Source organism: Taudactylus pleione, unplaced genomic scaffold (genome assembly GCF_031769625.1).
Source record: "Taudactylus pleione unplaced genomic scaffold, aTauple2 ptg000174l, whole genome shotgun sequence".
Taxonomy (NCBI): domain Eukaryota; kingdom Metazoa; phylum Chordata; class Amphibia; order Anura; family Myobatrachidae; genus Taudactylus; species Taudactylus pleione.
The window spans coordinates 6,384,497-6,400,230 of NW_028284576.1; the positions used below are offsets into that span (position 1 = coordinate 6,384,497).

Sequence of the window (15,734 nt, forward strand, 5' to 3'; positions counted from 1 at the left end):
TAGAAACTTTTAAGCAGTTTAAGTTCAGTTCTGCTGGTTCATCTTCCCTTACTGATAATATCCATTAGAAAGCACTTTCACGTGTCTCTGTGGCGCAATTGCTTAACGCATTCAGTTGTTAATCAAAAGTTTGGTGGTTCAAGCCCACCCAGGAACGTCTTTAGTATTTGTTATTCTGTGGCAGGAGGATTCTATATTTGACAAAATTAACCAGCCATTTGTCTACATTTTACCTCAATACACAAACTTACATGGAAATTAACAGCTATGACTTTACTAACTCTACATCCATGGCTTTCCAGCTAGTGTTAGATAATACTAGCAGAACTATACAAATTGAAAACAAGTGATCAGTCCTAAGAAGATATAGAGAATAAGCTAAAAATTCACAGTGACTTTTAGCCAGAAGAATAAGAAAAATTTATTAATATATTCCAGATACTGGGATCCACTAGGTTAATTCTGAGAAGTTGATTCAATTATTTACAAAGGGGGTAAGTTAACCTTGCAACAGTATAGTAACACCAGTTACAGCAGTTCAAATTGGACCCCTTGCAACCCGATATCACTTTTTATTGCAGCATTATGGGGCTACAACAAATTGCTGCAAGTTTGGAGCTACCATAAGTGTGGCTTATAGTCAGTTACTCACAGGAAATGTAGTGTATCAGCTCTTTGAATCAACCCCAAATTGTTTGCATGTAATTTTCAAGATAACTATATGTAACTCAGCATTCCTCTGGGGCATCAGAAGAAAATAAAAACAGTGAAGAATTTTGGTCAGGAATGTTATTCTTCACATGATATATTACAGCAAATTTTGGTTCCAAAATCTTATCTGGAGAATGCGGGCATCGATCCCGCTACCTCTCGCATGCTAAGCGAGCGCTCTACCATTTGAGCTAATTCCCCTTTGATGTTAAAACCATTTACACCACTTACACCAGGAGGACTGGATTACATTTAGAGATAACATCTCAAAAACATCCATTAGCCTCAAGTTTAGTGAAATCCCATTATCGTTGGTATTTAGTACCTTAATGATTTCATAAAATGTTTCCTTCTTTATCACCATTGTGTTGGAGACTTTGTGGGGCTGAGGAAACTCTCCCACATCTGGTGGCACTGTCACAACTTACTTCCATTGTGAACAGAGATACATTCTTACTTTCCTTCTCATAGAAATTTTAATGCATAACTCCCTGTCATATTCCCTTTTATCTCATTATATTTCTGATATTCCTAAGTATACCCACAAATTTATAACACATATTTTGAGTGCTACCAAATGCCATATAGCTTTATATTGAAAAAACTCATTTCCACCATTCTCTATCTTTATTATAAATACAATTTGGCACATCTATCATTATGAATACATCACTAGAATTTTTCATAACACTGCAAATAAGTTCTCATATTCTTGGATCCTTGGACTAACTGAAATCCCCCTATTTCAACCCTTTTATATCTGGATTGATTCGCCCCCATCATGACTAAGATATTTTCACGCCCTGACAAAATTCTCAAATCACAGGGTATAATCCTGTTATTTCTTACTTTGCACAAGTTCATATTATAGTGTCCATTTGTAAGAAATGATCCAAGTTAGAAACTTTTAAGCAGTTTAAGTTCAGTTCTGCTGGTTCATCTTCCCTTACTGATAATATCCATTAGAAAGCACTTTCACGTGTCACTGTGGTGCAATTGCTTAATGCGTTCGGTTGTTAATCAAAAGTTTGGTGGTTCAAGCCCACCCAGGAACATGTTTAGTATTTGTTATTCTGTGGCAGGAGGATTCCATATTTGACAAAATTTACCAGCCATTTGTCTACATTTTACCTCAATACACAAACTTACATGGAAATTAACAGCTTTGACTTTACTAACTCTACATCAATGGCTTTCCAGCTAGTGTTAGATAATACTAGAAAGAACTTTACAAATTGAATACAAGTGATCAGTCCTAAGAAGATATAGAGAATAAGCTAAAAATTCACGGTGACTTTTAGCCAGAAGAATAAGAAAAATGTATTAATATATACCAGATACTGGGATCCACTGGGTTAATTCTGAGAAGTTGATTCAATTATTTACAAAGGGGGTAAGTTAACCTTGCAACAATATAGTAACACCAGTTACAGCAGTTGAAATTGGACCCCTAGCAACCCGATATCACTTTTTTATGCAGCATTATGGGGCTACAACAAATTGCTGCAAGTTTGGAGCTACCATACGTGTGGCTTATAGTCAGCTATTCACAGGAAATGTGGTGTATCAGCTCTTTGAATCAACCCCAAATTGATTGCATGTAATTTTCAAGATAACTATATGTAACTCAGCATTCCCCTGGGGCATCAGAAGAAAATAAAAACAGTGAAGAATTTTGGTCAGGAATGTTATTCTTCACTTGATATATTGCAGCAAATTTTGGTTCCAAAATCTTATCTGGAGAATGCGGGCATCGATCCCGCTACCTCTCGCACGCTAAGCGAGCGCTCTACCATTTGAGCTAATTCCCCTTTGATGTTAAAACCATTTACACCACTTACACCAGGAGGACTGGATTACATTTAGAGATAACATCTCAAAAACATCCATTAGCCTCAAGTTTAGTGAAATCCCATTATCGTTGGTATTTAGTACCTTAATGATTTCATAAAATGTTTCCTTCTTTATCACCATTGTGTTGGAGACTTTGTGGGGCTGAGGAAACTCTCCCACATCTGGTGGCACTGTCACAACTTACTTCCATTGTGAACAGAGATACATTCTTACTTTCCTTCTCATAGAAATTTTAATGCATAACTCCCTGTCATATTCCCTTTTATCTCATTATATTTCTGATATTCCTAAGTATACCCACAAATTTATAACACATATTTTGAGTGCTACCAAATGCCATATAGCTTTATATTGAAAAAACTCATTTCCACCATTCTCTATCTTTATTATAAATACAATTTGGCACATCTATCATTATGAATACATCACTAGAATTTTTCATAACACTGCAAATAAGTTCTCATATTCTTGGATCCTTGGACTAACTGAAATCCCCCTATTTCAACCCTTTTATATCTGGATTGATTCGCCCCCATCATGACTAAGATATTTTCACGCCCTGACAAAATTCTCAAATCACAGGGTATAATCCTGTTATTTCTTACTTTGCACAAGTTCATATTATAGTGTCCATTTGTAAGAAATGATCCAAGTTAGAAACTTTTAAGCAGTTTAAGTTCAGTTCTGCTGGTTCATCTTCCCTTACTGATAATATCCATTAGAAAGCACTTTCACGTGTCACTGTGGTGCAATTGCTTAATGCGTTCGGTTGTTAATCAAAAGTTTGGTGGTTCAAGCCCACCCAGGAACATGTTTAGTATTTGTTATTCTGTGGCAGGAGGATTCCATATTTGACAAAATTTACCAGCCATTTGTCTACATTTTACCTCAATACACAAACTTACATGGAAATTAACAGCTTTGACTTTACTAACTCTACATCAATGGCTTTCCAGCTAGTGTTAGATAATACTAGAAAGAACTTTACAAATTGAATACAAGTGATCAGTCCTAAGAAGATATAGAGAATAAGCTAAAAATTCACGGTGACTTTTAGCCAGAAGAATAAGAAAAATGTATTAATATATACCAGATACTGGGATCCACTGGGTTAATTCTGAGAAGTTGATTCAATTATTTACAAAGGGGGTAAGTTAACCTTGCAACAATATAGTAACACCAGTTACAGCAGTTGAAATTGGACCCCTAGCAACCCGATATCACTTTTTTATGCAGCATTATGGGGCTACAACAAATTGCTGCAAGTTTGGAGCTACCATACGTGTGGCTTATAGTCAGCTATTCACAGGAAATGTGGTGTATCAGCTCTTTGAATCAACCCCAAATTGATTGCATGTAATTTTCAAGATAACTATATGTAACTCAGCATTCCCCTGGGGCATCAGAAGAAAATAAAAACAGTGAAGAATTTTGGTCAGGAATGTTATTCTTCACTTGATATATTGCAGCAAATTTTGGTTCCAAAATCTTATCTGGAGAATGCGGGCATCGATCCCGCTACCTCTCGCACGCTAAGCGAGCGCTCTACCATTTGAGCTAATTCCCCTTTGATGTTAAAACCATTTACACCACTTACACCAGGAGGACTGGATTACATTTAGAGATAACATCTCAAAAACATCCATTAGCCTCAAGTTTAGTGAAATCCCATTATCGTTGGTATTTAGTACCTTAATGATTTCATAAAATGTTTCCTTCTTTATCACCATTGTGTTGGAGACTTTGTGGGGCTGAGGAAACTGTCCCACATCTGGTGGTACTGTCACAACTTACTTCCATTGTGAACAGAGATACATTGTCTTTCTTTCCTTCTCATAGGAATTTTAATGCCCAACTCCCTGTCATATTCCCTTTTATCTCATTATATTTCTGACATTCCTAAGTCTACCCACAAATTTATAACGCATATTTTGAGTGCTACCAAGTGCCATATAGCTTTATATTGAAAAAACTCAGTTCCACCATTCTCTATCTTTATTAAAAATACAATTTGGCACATCTATCATTGTGAATGCATAACTTAAATTTTTCATAACACTGCAAATAAGTTCTCATATTCTTGGATCCTTGGACTAACTGAAATCCCCCTATTTCAACCCTTTTATAACTGGATTGATTCGCCCCCATCATGACTAAGATATTTTCACACCCTGACAAAATTCTCAATTCACAGGGTATAATCCTGTTTTTTTTTACTTTGCACAAGTTCATATTATAGTGTCCATTTGTAAGAAATGATCCAAGTTAGAAACTTTTAAGCAGTTTAAGTTCAGTTCTGCTGGTTCATCTTCCCTTACTGATAATATCCATTAGAAAGCACTTTCACGTGTCTCTGTGGCGCAATTGCTTAACGCATTCAGTTGTTAATCAAAAGTTTGGTGGTTCAAGCCCACCCAGGAACGTCTTTAGTATTTGTTATTCTGTGGCAGGAGGATTCTATATTTGACAAAATTAACCAGCCATTTGTCTACATTTTACCTCAATACACAAACTTACATGGAAATTAACAGCTATGACTTTACTAACTCTACATCCATGGCTTTCCAGCTAGTGTTAGATAATACTAGCAGAACTATACAAATTGAAAACAAGTGATCAGTCCTAAGAAGATATAGAGAATAAGCTAAAAATTCACAGTGACTTTTAGCCAGAAGAATAAGAAAAATTTATTAATATATTCCAGATACTGGGATCCACTAGGTTAATTCTGAGAAGTTGATTCAATTATTTACAAAGGGGGTAAGTTAACCTTGCAACAGTATAGTAACACCAGTTACAGCAGTTCAAATTGGACCCCTTGCAACCCGATATCACTTTTTATTGCAGCATTATGGGGCTACAACAAATTGCTGCAAGTTTGGAGCTACCATAAGTGTGGCTTATAGTCAGTTACTCACAGGAAATGTAGTGTATCAGCTCTTTGAATCAACCCCAAATTGTTTGCATGTAATTTTCAAGATAACTATATGTAACTCAGCATTCCTCTGGGGCATCAGAAGAAAATAAAAACAGTGAAGAATTTTGGTCAGGAATGTTATTCTTCACATGATATATTACAGCAAATTTTGGTTCCAAAATCTTATCTGGAGAATGCGGGCATCGATCCCGCTACCTCTCGCATGCTAAGCGAGCGCTCTACCATTTGAGCTAATTCCCCTTTGATGTTAAAACCATTTACACCACTTACACCAGGAGGACTGGATTACATTTAGAGATAACATCTCAAAAACATCCATTAGCCTCAAGTTTAGTGAAATCCCATTATCGTTGGTATTTAGTACCTTAATGATTTCATAAAATGTTTCCTTCTTTATCACCATTGTGTTGGAGACTTTGTGGGGCTGAGGAAACTCTCCCACATCTGGTGGCACTGTCACAACTTACTTCCATTGTGAACAGAGATACATTCTTACTTTCCTTCTCATAGAAATTTTAATGCATAACTCCCTGTCATATTCCCTTTTATCTCATTATATTTCTGATATTACTAAGTATACCCACAAATTTATAACGCATATTTGGAGTGCTACCAAATGCCATATATCTTTATATTGAAAAAACTCAGTTCCACCATTCTCTATCTTTATTATAAATACAATTTGGCACATCTATCATTGTGAATGCATAACTTGAATTTTTCATAACACTGCAAATAAGTTCTCATATTCTTGGATCCTTGGACTAACTGAAATCCCCCTATTTCAACCCTTTTATAACTGGATTGATTCGCCCCCATCATGACTAAGATATTTTCACACCCTGACAAAATTCTCAATTCACAGGGTATAATCCTGTTATTTTTTACTTTGCACAAGTTCATATTATAGTGTCCATTTGTAAGAAATGATCCAAGTTAGAAACTTTTAAGCAGTTTAAGTTCAGTTCTGCTGGTTCATCTTCCCTTACTGATAATATCCATTAGAAAGCACTTTCACGCGTCTCTGTGGTGCAATTGCTTAACGCGTTCAGTTGTTAATCAAAAGTTTGGTGGTTCAAGCCCACCCAGGAATGTCTTTAGTATTTGTTATTCTGTGGCAGGAGGATTCTATATTTGACAAAATTTACCAGCCATTTGTCTACATTTTACCTCAATACACAAACTTACATGGAAATTAACAGCTATGACTTTACTAACTCTACATCCATGGCTTTCCAGCTAGTGTTAGATAATACTAGAAAGAACTTTACAAATTGAAAACAAGTGATCAGTCCTAAGAAGATATAGAGAATAAGCTAAAAAATCACAGTGACTTTTAGCCAGAAGAATAAGAAAAATTTATTAATATATTCCAGATACTGGGATCCACTGGGTTAATTCTGAGAAGTTGATTCAATTATTTACAAAGGGGGTAATGGTGCATACACACGGTCAGATTTTTTCTTCAGATATGGACGATAACGATTTATAAATCGTTCAGTCGTTCATATCTGATGGAAAATCGTTCATATCTGACATGCCTGAACGATGGACGATCAACGATGCGCGTTCCCGTTTGTCAGATAACGATATCTGACATCTGATGGGTTTGCAGTCAGACTTGGACGATTCCATTCATTTTAATGCAGTCAAAAATCGTTCAATCGTTCAAATCGTTTAATCGTTCAGTCGTTCATCTGACAAATCTGACAAGTCTGACAAATCTGACCGTGTGTACGCTCCATAAGTTAACCTTGCAACAGTATAGTAACACCAATTACAGCAGTTGAAATTGGACCCCTTGCAACCCGATATCACTTTTTTATTGCAGCATTATGGGGCTACAACAAATTACTGCAAGTTTGGAGCTACCATAAGTGTGACTTATAGTCAGTTACTCACAGGAAATGTGGTGTATGAGCTCTTTGAATCAACCCCAAATTGTTTGCATGTAATTTTCAAGATAACTATATGTAACTCAGCATTCCTCTGGGGCATCAGAAGAAAATAAAAACAGTGAAGAATTTTGGTCAGGAATGTTATTCTTCACATGATATATTGCAGCAAATTTTGGTTCCAAAATGTTATCTGGAGAATGCGGGCATCGATCCCGCTACCTCTCGCATGCTAAGCAAGCACTCTACCATTTGAGCTAATTCCCCTTTGATGTCAAAGCCATTTACACCACTTACACCAGTAGGACTGGATTACATTTAGAGATAACATCTCAAAAACATCCATTAGCCTCAAGTTTAGTGAAATCCCATTATCATTGGTATTTAGTACCTTAATGATTTCATAAAATGTTTCCTTCTTTATCACCATTGTGTTGGAGGCTTTGTGGGGCTGAGGAAACTGTCCCACATCTGGTGGTACTGTCACAACTTACTTCCATTGTGAACAGAGATACATTGTCTTTCTTTCCTTCTCATAGGAATTTTAATGCCCAACTCCCTGTCATATTCCCTTTTATCTCATTATATTTCTGACATTCCTAAGTCTACCCACAAATTTATAACGCATATTTTGAGTGCTACCAAGTGCCATATAGCTTTATATTGAAAAAACTCAGTTCCACCATTCTCTATCTTTATTAAAAATACAATTTGGCACATCTATCATTGTGAAAGCATAACTTGAATTTTTCATAACACTGCAAATAAGTTCTCATATTCTTGGATCCTTGGACTAACTGAAATCCCCCTATTTCAACCCTTTTATAACTGGATTGATTCGCCCCCATCATGACTAAGATATTTTCACACCCTGACAAAATTCTCAATTCACAGGGTATAATCCTGTTTTTTTTTACTTTGCACAAGTTCATATTATAGTGTCCATTTGTAAGAAATGATCCAAGTTAGAAACTTTTAAGCAGTTTAAGTTCAGTTCTGCTGGTTCATCTTCCCTTACTGATAATATCCATTAGAAAGCACTTTCACGCGTCTCTGTGGCGCAATTGCTTAACGCGTTCACTTGTTAATCAAAAGTTTGGTGGTTCAAGCCCACCCAGGAATGTCTTTAGTATTTGTTATTCTGTGGCAGGAGGATTCTATATTTGACAAAATTTACCAGCCATTTGTCTACATTTTACCTCAATACACAAACTTACATGGAAATTAACAGCTATGACTTTACTAACTCTACATCCATGGCTTTCCAGCTAGTGTTAGATAATACTAGAAAGAACTATACAAATTGAAACCAAGTGATCAGTCCTAAGAAGATATAGAGAATAAGCTAAAAATTCACAGTGACTTTTAGCCAGAAGAATAAGAAAAATTTATTAATATATTCCAGATACTGGGATCCACTGGGTTAATTCTGAGAAGTTGATTCAATTATTTACAAAGGGGGTAAGTTAACCTTGCAACAGTATAGTAACACCAGTTACAGCAGTTGAAATTGGACCCCTTGCAACCCGATATCACTTTTTTATTGCAGCATTATGGGGCTACAACAAATTACTGCAAGTTTGGAGCTACCATAAGTGTGGCTTATAGTCAGTTACTCACAGGAAATGTGGTGTATCAGCTCTTTGAATCAACCCCAAATTGTTTGCATGTAATTTTCAAGATAACTATATGTAACTCAGCATTCCTCTGGGGCATCAGAAGAAAATAAAAACAGTGAAGAATTTTGGTCTGGAATGTTATTCTTCACATGATATATTGCAGCAAATCTTGGTTCCAAAATGTTATCTGGAGAATGCGGGCATCGATCCCGCTTCTTCTCGCATGCTAATCAAGCACTCTACCATTTGAGCTAATTCCCCTTTGATGTCATAGCCATTTACACCACTTACACCAGTAGGACTGGATTACATTTAGAGATAACATCTCAAAAACATCCATTAGCCTCAAGTTTAGTGAAATCCCATTATCATTGGTATTTAGTACCTTAATGATTTCATAAAATGTTTCCTTCTTTATCACCATTGTGTTGAAGACTTTGTGGGGCTGAGGAAACTGTCCCACATCTGGTGGCACTATCACAACTTACTTCCATTGTGAACAGAGATACATTGTCTTACTTTCCTTCTCATAGGAATTTTAATGCCCAACTCCCTGTCATATTCCCTTTTATCTCATATTTCTGATATTCCTAAGTATACCCACAAATTTATAACGCATATTTTGAGTGCTACCAAGTGCCATATAGCTTTATATTGAAAAAACTCAGTTCCACCATTCTCTATCTTTATTAAAAATACAATTTGGCACATCTATCATTATGAATACATCACTAGAATTTTTCATAACACTGCAAATAAGTTCTCATATTCTTGGATCCTTGGACTAACTGAAATCCCCCTATTTCAACCCTTTTATATCTGGATTGATTCGCCCCCATCATGACTAAGATATTTTCACACCCTGACAAAATTCTCAAATCACAGGGTATAATCCTGTTATTTCTTACTTTGCACAAGTTCATATTATAGTGTCCATTTGTAAGAAATGATCCAAGTTAGAAACTTTTAAGCAGTTTAAGTTCAGTTCTGCTGGTTCATCTTCCCTTACTGATAATATCCATTAGAAAGCACTTTCACGTGTCTCTGTGGCGCAATTGCTTAACGCATTCAGTTGTTAATCAAAAGTTTGGTGGTTCAAGCCCACCCAGGAACGTCTTTAGTATTTGTTATTCTGTGGCAGGAGGATTCTATATTTGACAAAATTAACCAGCCATTTGTCTACATTTTACCTCAATACACAAACTTACATGGAAATTAACAGCTATGACTTTACTAACTCTACATCCATGGCTTTCCAGCTAGTGTTAGATAATACTAGCAGAACTATACAAATTGAAAACAAGTGATCAGTCCTAAGAAGATATAGAGAATAAGCTAAAAATTCACAGTGACTTTTAGCCAGAAGAATAAGAAAAATTTATTAATATATTCCAGATACTGGGATCCACTAGGTTAATTCTGAGAAGTTGATTCAATTATTTACAAAGGGGGTAAGTTAACCTTGCAACAGTATAGTAACACCAGTTACAGCAGTTCAAATTGGACCCCTTGCAACCCGATATCACTTTTTATTGCAGCATTATGGGGCTACAACAAATTGCTGCAAGTTTGGAGCTACCATAAGTGTGGCTTATAGTCAGTTACTCACAGGAAATGTAGTGTATCAGCTCTTTGAATCAACCCCAAATTGTTTGCATGTAATTTTCAAGATAACTATATGTAACTCAGCATTCCTCTGGGGCATCAGAAGAAAATAAAAACAGTGAAGAATTTTGGTCAGGAATGTTATTCTTCACATGATATATTACAGCAAATTTTGGTTCCAAAATCTTATCTGGAGAATGCGGGCATCGATCCCGCTACCTCTCGCATGCTAAGCGAGCGCTCTACCATTTGAGCTAATTCCCCTATGATGTTAAAACCATTTACACCACTTACACCAGGAGGACTGGATTACATTTAGAGATAACATCTCAAAAACATCCATTAGCCTCAAGTTTAGTGAAATCCCATTATCGTTGGTATTTAGTACCTTAATGATTTCATAAAATGTTTCCTTCTTTATCACCATTGTGTTGGAGACTTTGTGGGGCTGAGGAAACTCTCCCACATCTGGTGGCACTGTCACAACTTACTTCCATTGTGAACAGAGATACATTCTTACTTTCCTTCTCATAGAAATTTTAATGCATAACTCCCTGTCATATTCCCTTTTATCTCATTATATTTCTGATATTCCTAAGTATACCCACAAATTTATAACGCATATTTGGAGTGCTACCAAATGCCATATATCTTTATATTGAAAAAACTCAGTTCCACCATTCTCTATCTTTATTATAAATACAATTTGGCACATCTATCATTGTGAATGCATAACTTGAATTTTTCATAACACTGCAAATAAGTTCTCATATTCTTGGATCCTTGGACTAACTGAAATCCCCCTATTTCAACCCTTTTATAACTGGATTGATTCGCCCCCATCATGACTAAGATATTTTCACACCCTGACAAAATTCTCAATTCACAGGGTATAATCCTGTTATTTTTTACTTTGCACAAGTTCATATTATAGTGTCCATTTGTAAGAAATGATCCAAGTTAGAAACTTTTAAGCAGTTTAAGTTCAGTTCTGCTGGTTCATCTTCCCTTACTGATAATATCCATTAGAAAGCACTTTCACGCGTCTCTGTGGTGCAATTGCTTAACGCGTTCAGTTGTTAATCAAAAGTTTGGTGGTTCAAGCCCACCCAGGAATGTCTTTAGTATTTGTTATTCTGTGGCAGGAGGATTCTATATTTGACAAAATTTACCAGCCATTTGTCTACATTTTACCTCAATACACAAACTTACATGGAAATTAACAGCTATGACTTTACTAACTCTACATCCATGGCTTTCCAGCTAGTGTTAGATAATACTAGAAAGAACTTTACAAATTGAAAACAAGTGATCAGTCCTAAGAAGATATAGAGAATAAGCTAAAAAATCACAGTGACTTTTAGCCAGAAGAATAAGAAAAATTTATTAATATATTCCAGATACTGGGATCCACTGGGTTAATTCTGAGAAGTTGATTCAATTATTTACAAAGGGGGTAATGGTGCATACACACGGTCAGATTTTTTCTTCAGATATGGACGATAACGATTTATAAATCGTTCAGTCGTTCATATCTGATGGAAAATCGTTCATATCTGACATGCCTGAACGATGGACGATCAACGATGCGCGTTCCCGTTTGTCAGATAACGATATCTGACATCTGATGGGTTTGCAGTCAGACTTGGACGATTCCATTCATTTTAATGCAGTCAAAAATCGTTCAATCGTTCAAATCGTTTAATCGTTCAGTCGTTCATCTGACAAATCTGACAAGTCTGACAAATCTGACCGTGTGTACGCTCCATAAGTTAACCTTGCAACAGTATAGTAACACCAATTACAGCAGTTGAAATTGGACCCCTTGCAACCCGATATCACTTTTTTATTGCAGCATTATGGGGCTACAACAAATTACTGCAAGTTTGGAGCTACCATAAGTGTGGCTTATAGTCAGTTACTCACAGGAAATGTGGTGTATGAGCTCTTTGAATCAACCCCAAATTGTTTGCATGTAATTTTCAAGATAACTATATGTAACTCAGCATTCCTCTGGGGCATCAGAAGAAAATAAAAACAGTGAAGAATTTTGGTCAGGAATGTTATTCTTCACATGATATATTGCAGCAAATTTTGGTTCCAAAATGTTATCTGGAGAATGCGGGCATCGATCCCGCTACCTCTCGCATGCTAAGCAAGCACTCTACCATTTGAGCTAATTCCCCTTTGATGTCAAAGCCATTTACACCACTTACACCAGTAGGACTGGATTACATTTAGAGATAACATCTCAAAAACATCCATTAGCCTCAAGTTTAGTGAAATCCCATTATCATTGGTATTTAGTACCTTAATGATTTCATAAAATGTTTCCTTCTTTATCACCATTGTGTTGGAGGCTTTGTGGGGCTGAGGAAACTGTCCCACATCTGGTGGTACTGTCACAACTTACTTCCATTGTGAACAGAGATACATTGTCTTTCTTTCCTTCTCATAGGAATTTTAATGCCCAACTCCCTGTCATATTCCCTTTTATCTCATTATATTTCTGACATTCCTAAGTCTACCCACAAATTTATAACGCATATTTTGAGTGCTACCAAGTGCCATATAGCTTTATATTGAAAAAACTCAGTTCCACCATTCTCTATCTTTATTAAAAATACAATTTGGCACATCTATCATTGTGAAAGCATAACTTGAATTTTTCATAACACTGCAAATAAGTTCTCATATTCTTGGATCCTTGGACTAACTGAAATCCCCCTATTTCAACCCTTTTATAACTGGATTGATTCGCCCCCATCATGACTAAGATATTTTCACACCCTGACAAAATTCTCAATTCACAGGGTATAATCCTGTTTTTTTTTACTTTGCACAAGTTCATATTATAGTGTCCATTTGTAAGAAATGATCCAAGTTAGAAACTTTTAAGCAGTTTAAGTTCAGTTCTGCTGGTTCATCTTCCCTTACTGATAATATCCATTAGAAAGCACTTTCACGTGTCTCTGTGGCGCAATTGCTTAACACGTTCACTTGTTAATCAAAAGTTTGGTGGTTCAAGCCCACCCAGGAATGTCTTTAGTATTTGTTATTCTGTGGCAGGAGGATTCTATATTTGACAAAATTTACCAGCCATTTGTCTACATTTTACCTCAATACACAAACTTACATGGAAATTAACAGCTATGACTTTACTAACTCTACATCCATGGCTTTCCAGCTAGTGTTAGATAATACTAGAAAGAACTATACAAATTGAAACCAAGTGATCAGTCCTAAGAAGATATAGAGAATAAGCTAAAAATTCACAGTGACTTTTAGCCAGAAGAATAAGAAAAATTTATTAATATATTCCAGATACTGGGATCCACTGGGTTAATTCTGAGAAGTTGATTCAATTATTTACAAAGGGGGTAAGTTAACCTTGCAACAGTATAGTAACACCAGTTACAGCAGTTGAAATTGGACCCCTTGCAACCCGATATCACTTTTTTATTGCAGCATTATGGGGCTACAACAAATTACTGCAAGTTTGGAGCTACCATAAGTGTGGCTTATAGTCAGTTACTCACAGGAAATGTGGTGTATCAGCTCTTTGAATCAACCCCAAATTGTTTGCATGTAATTTTCAAGATAACTATATGTAACTCAGCATTCCTCTGGGGCATCAGAAGAAAATAAAAACAGTGAAGAATTTTGGTCTGGAATGTTATTCTTCACATGATATATTGCAGCAAATCTTGGTTCCAAAATGTTATCTGGAGAATGCGGGCATCGATCCCGCTTCTTCTCGCATGCTAATCAAGCACTCTACCATTTGAGCTAATTCCCCTTTGATGTCATAGCCATTTACACCACTTACACCAGTAGGACTGGATTACATTTAGAGATAACATCTCAAAAACATCCATTAGCCTCAAGTTTAGTGAAATCCCATTATCATTGGTATTTAGTACCTTAATGATTTCATAAAATGTTTCCTTCTTTATCACCATTGTGTTGAAGACTTTGTGGGGCTGAGGAAACTGTCCCACATCTGGTGGCACTATCACAACTTACTTCCATTGTGAACAGAGATACATTGTCTTACTTTCCTTCTCATAGGAATTTTAATGCCCAACTCCCTGTCATATTCCCTTTTATCTCATTATATTTCTGATATTCCTAAGTATACCCACAAATTTATAACGCATATTTTGAGTGCTACCAAGTGCCATATAGCTTTATATTGAAAAAACTCAGTTCCACCATTCTCTATCTTTATTAAAAATACAATTTGGCACATCTATCATTATGAATACATCACTAGAATTTTTCATAACACTGCAAATAAGTTCTCATATTCTTGGATCCTTGGACTAACTGAAATCCCCCTATTTCAACCCTTTTATATCTGGATTGATTCGCCCCCATCATGACTAAGATATTTTCACACCCTGACAAAATTCTCAAATCACAGGGTATAATCCTGTTATTTCTTACTTTGCACAAGTTCATATTATAGTGTCCATTTGTAAGAAATGATCCATGTTAGAAACTTTTAAGCAGTTTAAGTTCAGTTCTGCTGGTTCATCTTCCCTTACTGATAATATCCATTAGAAAGCACTTTCACGTGTCACTGTGGCGCAATTGCTTAATGCGTTCAGTTGTTAATCAAAAGTTTGGTGGTTCAAGCCCACCCAGGAACATGTTTAGTATTTGTTATTCTGTGGCAGGAGGATTCTATATTTGACAAAATTTACCAGCCATTTGTCTACATTTTACCTCAATACACAAACTTACATGGAAATTAACAGCTATGACTTTACTAACTCTACATCCATGGCTTTCCAGCTAGTGTTAGATAAAACTAGAAAGAACTTTACAAATTGAAAACAAGTGATCAGTCCTAAGAAGATATAGAGAATAAGCTAAAAATTCACGGTGACTTTTAGCCAGAAGAATAAGAAAAATGTATTAATATATACCAGATACTGGGATCCACTGGGTTAATTCTGAGAAGTTGATTCAATTATTTACAACGGGGGTAAGTTAACCTTGCAACAGTATAGTAACACCAGTTACAGCAGTTGAAATTGGACCCCTAGCAACCCGATATCACTTTTTTATGCAGCATTATGGGGCTACAACAAATTGCTGCAAGTT

General features: G+C 36.0%; 5 non-coding genes across 5 annotated transcripts; all 5 read right to left on the reverse strand.

The window, feature by feature from the left end:
- Positions 1–839: 839 nt before the first annotated feature.
- On the reverse strand, positions 840–912 carry TRNAA-AGC (transfer RNA alanine (anticodon AGC)). Its single transcript has one exon. It is a non-coding gene; the product is annotated as a tRNA-Ala (tRNA).
- Positions 913–2,449: 1,537 nt separating this feature from the next.
- On the reverse strand, positions 2,450–2,522 carry TRNAA-AGC (transfer RNA alanine (anticodon AGC)). Its single transcript has one exon. It is a non-coding gene; the product is annotated as a tRNA-Ala (tRNA).
- A 1,537-nt stretch (positions 2,523–4,059) lies between these two features.
- Positions 4,060–4,132, reverse strand: TRNAA-AGC (transfer RNA alanine (anticodon AGC)). The gene has a single exon. It is a non-coding gene; the product is annotated as a tRNA-Ala (tRNA).
- A 1,538-nt stretch (positions 4,133–5,670) lies between these two features.
- TRNAA-AGC (transfer RNA alanine (anticodon AGC)) lies at positions 5,671–5,743 on the reverse strand. Its single transcript has one exon. It is a non-coding gene; the product is annotated as a tRNA-Ala (tRNA).
- A 5,070-nt stretch (positions 5,744–10,813) lies between these two features.
- Positions 10,814–10,886, reverse strand: TRNAA-AGC (transfer RNA alanine (anticodon AGC)). The gene has a single exon. It is a non-coding gene; the product is annotated as a tRNA-Ala (tRNA).
- Positions 10,887–15,734: the final 4,848 nt, after the last annotated feature.